A 13,281-nucleotide genomic window follows, 5' to 3' on the forward strand; every position below is an offset into this window, starting at 1 on the left:
AGTTTCATAAGGCCTTCTTTCCACCTCTCTGGAAACGCAGGGGGGACACGGCCCCCCCTGGAGCCCCTTCAGGACTGTTGTGTGGTCCAGGAACCAGCAGTGCCCAGGATTCGATCATGAGGTGTGCACGCCTTGCGACTTATGCTCATCGTCTTACCCAGTACACCACTGAGGATCCCTTCACACTTGGAGATGCTTCTGGCGCACTTTTAAGCCTACACTTTGAGAGCCGCATCCAAAAGTTTCTAGAATCATGCAAAATTTGAACCCTCAACCTAACTTCACAAGAACAACCTCTTAACCTCTGAGCCACTGCTCCGTTCAAGTTGTGGCATGTTCAGTGTTGTATTTATAGTTTATTTACACAAAAAGGACTTGAAAGCATCTACAGGTATGGAGGACTTGAACCAACAACCTGTCTTTACAGCAGCAGCATCTTATCTCTCGGAATAATATGGTTAAGGTTGTATTTACCGTTTACTTCACAACAAGACCTTAAAAACATCTAGCATTATTTGGGGATTCAGGCCTTAAATAATAAACCTTGTCTCTATTCTTTTTGATCTGATGTCTGTTACTCTACTAATGAGTCATGACAGTCAGTTTTAAGTTGCAGTCACTCAATGCTGAGTGTGATGTCACGTCTGCCACTGTTTGCACCCAAATCAACAGCAGCACCTTGACCCGCTAGTTAACCTGTCTTTCCCTCCTCTACAGCACTGGTTGAGAACAGCTGACAGCAGCTAAAACAAGCAGGAGGGAAGCAAACGTCAGTTTGACGACGACGAACCGCAGATGAGACAGCGGACAGTATCCTTAAAGGTGCAGTACCGCCACCTATCGGTCATATAGTGAAACTCATCTTATCGTACAAATTTAATCCGCTCACTTGAATAAAATATTGCGACTCTATGTGACAACAACACATTAATTTGCTTAGCGCAAACATATACATTTCTATACCACAGCATAGTGCAGTGTCTTATACAAATGTACCACTAAATACATGCCCCAGAGGGATAGCAGAACTTTATCTATTACAAGACAACAGCTCGCCTGCTAACAAAAAACATAGAAAACGTTAGAATTCACGACAGTACGGTGTCCAGCAAGGGACAATCCGCGCTCCCTGCCCTATTACAGCAGAGTAATGGCGCCATCTAGCGGCCGTTACAGATCCCTGCTTTATATTAAAGGAGTCATATCATGCTTTTCATTCTAAAAAATATTAGACTTTAATGTCTCAGTAAGGTCTCTGTAAATTTTCATCCCATAAAACCCTTTAGATCGTCCACACTGCCCCTGTCAATGTGTGGTTTTCACTCTCCATCAGCAAACGCTGTGTTTTCTGGGCGTGTCGCAAGCGAAGCTGCTCACCACACCTCTGTGCGGAAGCGCATACCTTTTTTGTTGTTTTTTTTTTAAATTGGCTCCATGGATACGAGCCACCGCACGGTTACGATACAATAGGTGGCAGTAGTGCGACATTGAGAACGCAATCCACCGCAATCCTCCACAGAAGAAGAAGACCCACTACAGGACTACACAACATTAACAAGCTGATTCGTAGCGTTGTAGAACCATACGTCTACGATCCCGAATCTGACCCTGAAGCTGAAGAGGAGGCTGTTGAAGTCAACACATTTCGGCTGATGCAAGATGTGTCTCATTGGTAATGTCGCATTTACTTCAATTTAATTGATTTATGTAATTTGCAAAGCGACTAGCGGTTGCTAATGCGTATGCTAAATGGCGTGTGCAGCTTCAATATTCACAACATGACTTACCTGGAAAACTCTCGTTAATAGAAAACACTACTTTAGCTTACATTATACAAATAAATAAGTTTGAGAGCATAGCTGAAATAATATAAATACATTTTACATTTACACATTTCACTGTTTTTGTCTTACTTGTGCTGCTGCTCTGACAATTTTATTTAAAAATGTGCATTAATATTTAGAGCAATCACTGCATGACCTTCCTGGGAACAAAAAGCATTGGTTCAAATTATATATTGACCTAATGTATTTTTACTGCTTTTAATTATGTTTTTTGTCATTCATGATAAATTTGACAGTAATATGTCTCTGTATCTAAAGTTGTTACAGGTATCTAGTCTACAGAGGCTAGTGGGCTGGTGCTGAGGATTCCTGGGGTGAAGAATCTGAGTTGCCATCTCTTCATGCTTGGGTTGTAGATGAAGGCAGTTTCCTGATGGATAAAACACTAAAACACTCATAGTATGATTGATGTAGACCACCTGTAGAATAACTCCTTTACCATTTGAGTAAAAATGTGTTTTTTGTGAGTGCAACACTCATTAAGAATTTTTTTAACTTTATTTATATATAATTTATATGCGTTTTATTTATGGCCGCTTCAACTTTATAGCTTACCATATTAGAAAGAGAAAAACATATAATTTCAATACTATGATTTCCTAAATAAAAGGGTTTTCCCTTCAGAAACAGAGTTCAGTGAAATACATAATAGTTAAAGCCAACTTTATTGTAAACCAAAAAAATACACCACTACTCCAAAGCTAGAACAAACTGTTACCTTCACACTCCAATGTGCAATGTATAGGTTACTGAGTTAATTAAGAAGTCTGGGGGTTTGAGGACGAAGGAGAAGCTTTTGCAGGGCCTTGCAGACGAAATGCATGAAAGTAGGGTAAACAGGGAGATGTGGTGATCCTTGTTCTCATCACTATTTGGAAGACTGAGCGGAAGCAGTCCTCTACCAGATGGAAGCTGTGGCTGTCCTCACCATCACCTCATCAAAACAAAAGGTAGTGCAATCAGAATTGTAGATTAGTGAAATGTTAATTATTATGTAGGTCAAAACCTTCTCTAATGTAAGAACACACAATACCAGACAAAAAATTAAACCAAACAAGAGGACAGGCCTGTCTGTGCTAAAACAACAGATAAACAGTTGTTACAATTCAAATATAAAATCTAAACAGTATATACCAATTAAAATCTTCTATTACTTACTGTTGGTACATACAAACTTACATACCTTTACTCCTGAGCTGGGCAGCAGATGTCCGTGTACCAACAGTCTGCAGTGATTTCTCTGTTTGACAGCCTCCTTGCATGTGGGTAACTGGGATGAGCCCTCCTACAGTATAGAAAAGACTGTTACATTTACTGTAAATTGTATTGGTCCTACAAATATAATGGCTATGGTACAAGCTATAGGTAACTGACCAGATAAGCAGCAGGTATTGTATTGAGATGTGACTAATTAGCAACTAAGCTTGAAACACAACACAGTAATCATTCCAACTAATCATGTTAGAATTTGATAGAACAATGACATAACCCCAAATCACAATTTGATTTAGGCTGGACAGGACGGGGTAATAAACATAACCGCGTTCATCTGCAGGTTCTTTTTGTAGCGATCGACCAGCTGTAGCTCTAAAGTGCAAAGGCCTAAAGGCATGCTAACGGCTAACGCAACACAAACAGGAGCGGCAGCACGTCAACAGGACAAAAGCTCGATCCACCATTTCCTGCCTGTGGCCGATCGAAGGCCCATCGCTATTAGCTGTTCCCCACACAGGTGTGTGATTGCACCAACTCAGAGTAGCACATTTGAAAGGGACAAAGGCTCAGTTGACTCACTGTAGCCGTTAGCGACGCTAGCGATTAGCTTCTCTCACATGTGGGTAACTGCATTTTAAACAGACCCAACTAACATATTTAGATATCACAAGTATCAAGCACAAACTTACTACAGCTAGCTAGATCCACTGCTTCCTGCCTGTCGCTGCTGAAAGGGCGATAACGATCAGTTGTTCCCCGCAGGTGTATGAGATTACAGAAAAAGGACAGACGCTAGACCCACCGCTCCCTGCCTGTAGCCGCTCGATGCCGTTACGATAATCATTAGCTTTTCTCCACACAGGTGTGTGGCTGCAGGAGCCCACATGAGCACATTTGAAGGGGACAAAGGCTCGACTTGCTGTAGCCGTTAGCATAGCTAGCTAGTAACTTGCCTCACACATAGGTTACTACATTTAAACAGACAAACTAACATTTTAAAACATTATAAATATCAAGCATGTACTTACTGCAGTGAGTGGATGACGGACTTTAGGAATAGGTCCTTTTTTTCCAACAGGAGCCGTGAAACAAATCCAGCATTGTACGCACCCTCGTTTGAAATGCACATACGTATAAATGCTGAGGCAGTGTTTCTGGCACCGGTCCGTTAAAAATAAAAGTGACCCACAAATCCTCACTTGTTGATCCCTTGGTAAAGTGAATAGACTTTGGTGTTGGTTAGAACACCCAAGAACCGAACTATTTCTATGGGAGGACTTGGGCGCTGCCGTGCTGGTCTGTTCACGGTGAGTGAGAGGGGGAAATGGCGTCCAGTTTTGGTTCGGGATCATTGTGGGGGTGGTGGTTCAGGATTTGCAGGGAGAACTTTCAACCAGTGTGACGACAACTGGGACACGGCCTCAGAGTAGGTCGTGGTCTGTTTTCATTGGGTGAGAAAATTTACGTTTTCAAAATGTGAAAAAAGCAGGAAATGCATTTCTACCGTGCTCAGTGTGTGTATATGTGACCCATAGAGTCATAGGAACGCTCCAAAATGTCTAAAAAGTGGATTTTGCATGATATGAGCCCTTTAACATGAAATATGATGGTGGCATGTAAGACAGAGGGAGAAAAAGAAAAGAACAGTGAGTAACTTAGTGTATCAAGGAGTTTGACCAGCATCTGAATTTATAACTATGAGATGGTTCAGATGGTTGTGTGCATATTTCTGGAAGTGGCATATCTTGGCTGACATATTTCCTCTGAAGAGACTACATAAATGAAAGGGAATTTATTTTATGAATCAGTTACTCATTATAATTAAATCTGTTTATTTACCTTAACAATACAAATTTGTTCAGAACTGTTTTAGAGAAGTTAATTTATCGCACCACTGACTAGTATTTAAGCTTTATCATTCCCTACCGCTCCTCTAGTCACTGATCCATATTATCATCATTACATGGGTTCTTTGGTATCAGACAGTGAGCTGCACATTGTTACATAATAAACAAAAGGCAATAAGTATTACCTCAAATAGACTGTCTATGGCATTCACTAAACGAAGACATTTGATGATGGCATTGGCTTTATTCGACTTTGGGACGATGGAGTCTGATAACTAAGGCTCCCAGTGAATCCCTGTAGCCACTGGGGTGTAAAAGGAGCAGAGGTCCTGGTATTAAGAGAAGTGCTTTGCATAATTTGTACCACAGGTACAGGTGTATTTATATTGCATTCACACCACTGATGATTCTGAGCGTGTGGTGGTGTCAGAGTGTGGAACTGCCACTAGAAGGAGCCATTTATCTAAATATCAGATTAGCCGAACACTGCATGTAGTCAAATGAGTTGTCTCTAACTAAATCTGATCTAAATTATGTCTTAAAAAGCTTAAAGATTTGTTAGATTTTTTTCTGTCTGTTTAGTTTTGGATACCTTTTAATTTTTTATTATCATGTGTGTATGAATTTGTGCTGCTCATGCTCAAAGACTTTTAAAATAACAACAGGACAGAGTTACTGAGGAAAGAAGTGTTTATTAATAATAGCTGTGGTAGCAATAACTGTAACAATAGTTATGATAATCATATATAATAAACCATATTTGTTGAAGCAGATTGAGAGCATACAGAAACAATAACCAGGTAAAAAATCTAATAATACCTAGAACAAAACAAAAACAACAAACAAAAAAACAATTTGATTAAGTGAAGCTGCAATTAGACATCAGGATCTCTTTGTTTGTGTAATGTACAGTAATACAATGTTCCACTACTGATCAGGAAGAAGAAGGGAGGATACATAAAGAATAAAGCACCACTGAGGCCACAAACTGACGAATGAGACAAAAAAAAGCCCACAAATACAAACAGAATGGAAGAATTCAGTTTTTCTTTCAGTTTTTACTCAATAATCAGCATTCAGACGTTTTTGCTTCGGGATCTGCATAGGACAGGGAGGCTGCTGAGGTTTGGGGAATAACATGGGTTTTAAAGGTAACAGTATACTTAATTGCAAGTGTCAGAACATCCGAATGGACCAAGTTTTGGGAAGCTCAGATGAGCTGAAAACAACTGAAAGCAGGAAAGACTGGCTCTTCCATCATCACAACAATGCTCCACATCCAGCTGTTACAGCCTGTAGCTTCCCACATGTTCATGTCTTGTTTGAAGGCTGATAGTGCAGCTTATACACATATATATGTATATATCAATTATAAATATTTAAATGTTTTTCAACATTTATGCTTGATGCATAGTCTTTACATTTGTGCTCACTGAGACAGATCTCACAGGAAATAAACACGTCATCATAACCAACAAGTAAATTAATTTGCGTTGACTTTAAAACCAATTTGGAAGAAGAACTGCATTGGTAGCCTCACTTCACACTGTTTACCAGAACTTTACTTAAAGAAATACAATAACTGCAATGATATATATAACCATTAAAGAAAACGTACCGCTGTGGCGTGACCTTTAAGCTGATAATGCATAATCAGAGGTCACATGGGAAGCGTTCATATGCAGCTTTTAGGTCGAGCCCACACAAAAACTGTCTCTGCAGCAAGTATACTCCGTTAGTTCATCCCACCGCAGGGAGTTCTTCTGCCGAGCGATGGGGTGGAGAGCGTTTAAAAAAAAAAAAAAAAAAGTCCGTCTGCAGGATGCACCCGCAGTGGTTCAGTCCTAGTCTGTGATTCTTTAAGACGTTCCTCCAGGGGTCCGTCCACGACACTGAAAACAAAGCCGCCGGCCGCACACGCTCAGCTGAGAGAGAAATAATTGCATTCGCATACCTGGGATGTACGACTGAAAGGCCTCACACTGAGCCACAGCCGTCAAAAGAATAACACAAGAGTCCAAGTTTGTTTGCAAAGATAAACTGGACAAGAAAGAATAAAGACGATGATGAGGAGTAAACATCTGGTCATGACCCACTGCCTCATATGAAGGGCTCCAACATACAGTCAACTAGGATCATTTCAATAAATCAACCACAACAAATGAAGGGATTTCATTGGTTAAAAAGACAGCTGTCTGTATTCCTACACACATCTGAGCTGAGCCAACGGAAGCATCAACACAGTAAACGTTGGCACTTCTTTCATTGACTGCTATCTGAACACTGGCTTTCATTAGAAGACAGTATTAACAAGCTTTACACTGGATCTCTTTAATATAATGATTCTTCGAAAATCAGATTTTCTGTCAAAAACTAATTTCTACGTGACTACAAAGTTTTGAAGGTTCGTATCCTCTCGCATGACTCTTGCATATATGTACGATCTGAAATGATAAACACTCACCGGCCACTTTATTAGGTACGTCTACACAGTCTAAGTCCGTTCAACATGACAACCCTGCTATTAATGGGACTGTTTTACACATCCATCATCTCATTCTTACTGGTTATTATTGTGAACTCACACTGGAGTGTGTCATGTGCCACCACATAATGAATAGCAGGTGAACCTAATAAAATGCCAGTGGGTGGAACACATTGTAACATTATACATTGAACACAGACAATAACAATGTCACATTTTGTTTTTCACATTAAACAATGATCATGGGACAGGATTTATAATATTCTGAATTCGCACACACGTCACAAGAGGTAAAGAAGGTAGATCAGACTCTCTGTGGTTTTGACCTGCAGTAGGAAGCTCTACAGTGGAGACCCAGCGTCTGTTCTCAGAGACAAATGGAAGTGTCTGTTATTTCCGCCATTTGAAATATATTTACTTTCCCCATCTTTTTCTGTGCCACGTCTCCTTGCGTTTATACATTTTTAAAACCCCTGGCTGACAAAGATCGGGACTGATCCCGTAGCATTTACATTGAAGTCTCTCCCTCCAGATCCCTAAGGCTGCAGAGAACTGGTGTTATTTTTAAATGCTTCCCTCGTCCGCCTCCATTTTTTTTCTCATTTCCTTCCTCTCTTTTCTTCTCGTCTGGCCAAGGCATTACAGTCTGTTTGGGTCATCAGAAGAAGAAGAAGTCCAGCATATTGCCAGAAACATTTTGCTATATCATCTACATGTTTATAATTTACAGATTATTGTATGTATATAAAAACATCTACCTAAAAAGAAGAGTTTTCGAAGTTACATTCAGTAGCTGAACTAAAGAAAAACAAAACCATAGAAATGAACTTCACACTGAAGTCAGAAAAACTGAACAAACATTGACAGTGCATTGGATCCTGCATTACAATTAAAAACTAAGGGCAAGAATTGCAGACCACAAATAGATATATCTATATTTATATATAAATGTTTTTTACTTGTAGTACAATAAATACAACATTAGTAAATGGCTACAACTGACTGTCCATCCATACCTGACAGCATGTTATTAGTACAATGTTTGAATACAGAGGGATGCCACTAAAGTAGAGATCCATACAAATAGAAAGGTTTAATTCCATCCCTCTTAGTTCTATTTGCACAGACAAATGTAAGAATATGTATTTTATTCATATGCTTCTTTTTTTCTGAAATCCACAAAATGCTGACTACTTGACAAAACTAACCAGAAAAGTAGAAACTACACTACCGCAGTCAGTTAGTGGAAGACAGGCTCGAAACGCTTCGAATAAAGACTGCTCCGTTTTCCCATAACGATCACATAGTGACATGTCTGTTGGACCTGTTCCCCCTGGTCTGCCCACTCCCCATGGCTCCTGCCCCATCCAGCAGGGGGCGATGGGGGAGGGAGGTGGACAATCAAAGGACGAAGCAGAAGAAGGCATCATTTACCTCCTCCTTCTACATTGCAATAACAATTTTCCTTTTTTGTTAAACATACATACTATATTACACACATATAATATGTATATACACACATTAGAGTTAGCTTTTTTGGATATCATAAACTTAAAAAAGTATACAAAAATAAAATGTTTTCATGAAGATCTGAAAGGCAAACCATTAAGGCCAGAGACGTCGCCCGGTATGGCGCAGCCGGGGCCCCACCCTGGAGCCAGGCCCGGGGTTGGGGCTCGTATGCGAGCGCCTGGTGGCCGGGCCACACGGGAGCTTGTGCAGGAGGTCGAGCGGTACCGGCTAGAAATATTCGGGCTAACCTCCACACACAGCCTGGGCTCTGGAACCCAACTCCTTGAGAGGGGCTGGACCCTTTTCTACTCTGGAGTTGCCTGCAGTGAGAGGCGGTGGGCTGGTGTGGGCTTGCTCATAGCTCCCCAGCTTAGTCGCCATGTGTTGGAGTTTTCCCCGGTGGACGAGAGGGTCGCTTCCCTGCGCCTTCGGGTGGGGGATAGGTCACTCACCGTCATTTGTGCTTACGGGCCAAATGGCAGTGTGGAGTACCTGGCCTTCTTGGGGTCCCTGGAGGGAGTGTTGGAAAGCGCTCCAACTGGGGACCCCATCGTTCTTCTGGGAGATTTCAATGCCCACGTAGGTAACGACAGTGATACCTGGAGAGGCGTGATTGGGAGGAACGGCCTCCCTGATCTGAACCCGAATGGTGTTATGTTATTGGACTTCTGTGCTAGGCACAGTTTAGCCATAACAAACACCATGTTCGAACATAAGGGTGTCCATCGGTGCACATGGCACCAGGACACCCTAGGCCGGAGGTCGATGATAGACTTTGTAGTCGTTTCACCTGACCTTCGGCCATATGTTTTGGACACTCGGGTGAAGAGAGGGGCTGAGCTGTCAACTGATCACCACCTGGTGGTGAGTAGGATCCGCTGGCAGGGAAGGAGGCTGGAACGACTTGGCAGGCCCAAACGTATTGTGAGGGTCTGTTGGGAACGCCTGGCTGAACCCTCTGTTAGACGGACCTTTAACTCACACCTCCGGGAGAGCTCCGACCAGATTCCGAGAGAGGTGGGAGACATAGAGTCCGAGTGGACCATGTTCTCCGTCTCCATCGTCAACGCGGCCGTACGGAGCCGTGGACGCAGGGTCTCCGGTGCCTGTCGTGGTGGTAATCCCCGAACCCGGTGGTGGACGCCGGAGGTAAGGGACGCCATCAAGCTGAAGAAGGAGTCCTACCAGGTATGGTTGACCTGTAGGACTCCTGAGGCAGCTGATGGGTACTGGCAGGCCAAGCGTGCTGCAGCCCGTGCCGTTGCGGAGGCAAAAACCCGGGCTTGGGAGGAGTTCGGGGAGGCCGTGGAGGAGGACTATCGCTCGGCCTCAAAGAGATTCTGGCAAACTGTTCGGCGCCTCAGGAGGGGGAAGCAGTCCTTTACCAACTCTGTTTTCAGTGGAGGTGGGGAACTGTTATCAACTGGGGATGTTATTGGACGGTGGAAGGAGTACTTTGAGGATCTCCTCAACCCCGCCGACATGCCTTCTGCTGAGGAAGCAGATCCGTCCTGAGTACCTCAAGTCTCTGGATGTTGTGGGGCTGTCTTGGGTGACACGCCTCTGCAACATCGCGTGGAGGAGGGGGACAGTTCCTCTGGACTGGACAACCGGGGTGGTTGTCCCTCTTTACAAAAAGGGGGACAGGAGAGTGTGTTCCAACTATAGGGGGATCACACTTCTCAGCCTCCCCGGGAAAGTCTATGCCAGGGTACTGGAGAGGAGAATTCGGCCGATAGTTGAACCTCGGATACAGGAGGAACAATGTGGTTTTCGGCCTGGTCGTGGAACACTGGACCAGCTTTATACCCTCAGCAGGGTGCTTGAGGGTTTGTGAGAGTTTGCCCAACCAGTCTACATGTGCTTTGTGGATCTGGAGAAGGCATTCGACCGCGTCCCTCGTGACATCCTTTGGGGGGTGCTGCGGGAGTATTGAGTCCAGGGCTCTTTGCTAAGGGCAGTTCGGTGTCTGTACAGTCGGTGCAGGAGCTTGGTTCGCATTGCCAGCAATAAGTCAGACCTGTTCCCGGTGCATGTTGGACTTCGGCAGGGCTGCCCTTTGTCACCGGTTCTGTTCATTATTTTTATGGACAGAATTTCTAGGCGCAGCCAGGGGCCGGAGGGGGTCTGGTTTGGGGACCACAGGATAGCATCTCTGCTTTTTGCAGATGATGTTGTCCTGTTGGTTTCATCAGACCAGGACCTCCAGCGTGCGCTGGTGCGGTTTGCAGCCGAGTGTGAAGCGGCTGGGATGAGAATCAGTTCCTCTAAATCTGAGGCCATGGTTCTCGACCGGAAAAAGGTGGTTTGCTCTCTCCAGGTTGGAGAAGAGTTCCTGCCCCAAGTGGAGGAATTTAAGTATCTTGGGGTCCCGTTCACGAGTGAGGGAAGGAGGGAGCTGAGCCAAAAGGCAAAGCTCTCAATTTACCGGTCAATCTACGTCCCTACCCTCACCTATGGTCATGAGCTTTGGGTCATGACCGAAAGGGCAAGGTCACGGATACAAGCGGCTGAAATGAGCTTCCTCCGCAGGGTGGCTGGGCGCTCCCTTAGAGATAGGGTGAGGAGCTCTGTCACCCGGGAGGAGCTCGGAGTGGAGTCGCTGCTCCTCCACATCGAGAGGAGCCAGTTGAGGTGGCTCGGGCATCTGGTTCGGATGCCTCCTGGACGCCTCCCTGGGGAGGTGTTCCGGGCATGTCCCACCGGTAGGAGGCCCCAAGGAAAACCCAGGACTCGCTGGAGAGACTACGTCTCTCGGCTGGCCTGGGAACGTCTTGGGGTCCCACCGGAAGAGCTGGAGGAAGTGTCCGGGAAGAGGGAAGTCTGGAACTCTCTGCTTAGACTGCTGCCCCAGCGACCCGGCCTCGGATAAGCGGATGAAAATGGATGGATGGATGGATGGATGGATGGATGGATGGATGGATGATCTTTCTAATTGTTCTCCTTCAGTCAGCAAGGCCTGGTTTTTAGGGGTTAGAGCCAGAAGGGACTTGTCCCCGTGGACTAGAAGCTCCGGCCTCGGAGCTCCATACAGTAAGTGTCCTCCTCGCCTCCTGTCACACCGCGAAAGGCTCCTTATGCAAATCTGCTCTTTTTGTGTCAGTTGCTCTTTTTTTGTCCTTCTGTGTCCATGCTCTCTTTTTTTAGCTGATGTCCCGCTAGTGATTCATTTATTTACTAAAAAAAGAGAGAACAAGCGAGTCAGTGTAAAGAGGACAACGTTCTCAGATGGGAAGTGCGACTTTGACTGAAAAAGGATGTACAGTAAATACATGGTTTGTTTTATTTCTTTACACTGAGGAAAGTGAAACATATGCCTCAAAAACACTGACATTAAAACAGCTTTGTTATTCTGTAAACAAATAGTGTTTCATCTCTGTTACACAAATGAAAAAAATCATAATATCGCATTGTACATGGTGAAAAATGTGCTTTTAACAGCAGCTTGGATTAGGACAAATATTGTTAGTGACCGGTCTCAACGTGATGGGACCAAACGACAGCAAATCAACATCAGACTCATCTTATCGTAGTCTTAATTTTATTTGATCTTAAATGCTAAAACTATCTTGATCTAAACTATCTTATCTTTCTTTTGTATTTAAACTGGACAAGGCCATGCTAAAAGGGGATTTTATGCAAAAAAGTCAAGAAAATATTATCGGTTGTTAATGTTTTAATCATCTTTCATTTAAGCTTTTCATGATTTGATAGTTATATAGTTACTAATATGTTTTTCTATACTACACTATTTAAAAACGTTTCATCTTGTACTATAATTCTTGTGATCAAACAGATGTTACATTCTTTCAGCTTTTTACTTGTCCTAATGTACAAGGGCGGAGAAACATGAAAGTTATGTAGAAACATTGCTACAGACAGAGGAAACCCCTATAGTTTAATAAGACAAGTCTCACACACTGTGACCAAAGACACATAGAAACCATTAAATCAAATGTAAACAAGTTTAAGCCTGTAGGTGTTTTATGAAATATATCCAACCTGAACTACTCATATGTAGCTGTACAAAAACCCAAACATACCTGTTATGTTTTGATATATATTTTCATCTCGTTTAGTAAAAGAATCTAATGTTAGCGTCACTGTACAACAACAGGAATATATATATATCTTATGTAACGTTTCTCCGTGATTCACAAATACAGGCAATTGGCTCTCGTAGCCTTAAGACATACATACATTTCAAGGATGATGGAAAAAAGAAGCACAAAAAGCAGGTTTTTATTGACATGTATCGTTTTAAGAGCAGATATCCAAGTGTGTGGACTCTCTTATCTCTAATCCGCCTTGGATGCTGCTTCTCCTCACAGTTCCCCTCTCCCTGCGCTATTGACTCCCGTCTTTATGACCTCATCAC

At 43.2% G+C, this 13,281-nt stretch overlaps 2 long non-coding RNA genes across 2 annotated transcripts; one reads left to right on the forward strand and one right to left on the reverse strand.

The window, feature by feature from the left end:
• Positions 1–32: 32 nt before the first annotated feature.
• Positions 33–2,443, forward strand: LOC129603692 (uncharacterized). Its single transcript, XR_008693830.1, has 3 exons — positions 33–121; positions 718–1,672; positions 2,103–2,443. It is a non-coding gene; the product is annotated as an uncharacterized LOC129603692 (long non-coding RNA).
• Positions 2,444–2,490: 47 nt separating this feature from the next.
• On the reverse strand, positions 2,491–4,382 carry LOC129603694 (uncharacterized). Its single transcript, XR_008693832.1, has 2 exons — positions 4,088–4,382; positions 2,491–3,129 (listed from the first exon to the last, which is right to left on the reverse strand). It is a non-coding gene; the product is annotated as an uncharacterized LOC129603694 (long non-coding RNA).
• Between the last annotated feature and the right edge of the window lie 8,899 nt (positions 4,383–13,281).

The sequence above is a fragment of the Betta splendens genome, chromosome 24, assembly GCF_900634795.4.
Source record: "Betta splendens chromosome 24, fBetSpl5.4, whole genome shotgun sequence".
Classification (NCBI taxonomy): Eukaryota; Metazoa; Chordata; class Actinopteri; order Anabantiformes; family Osphronemidae; genus Betta; species Betta splendens.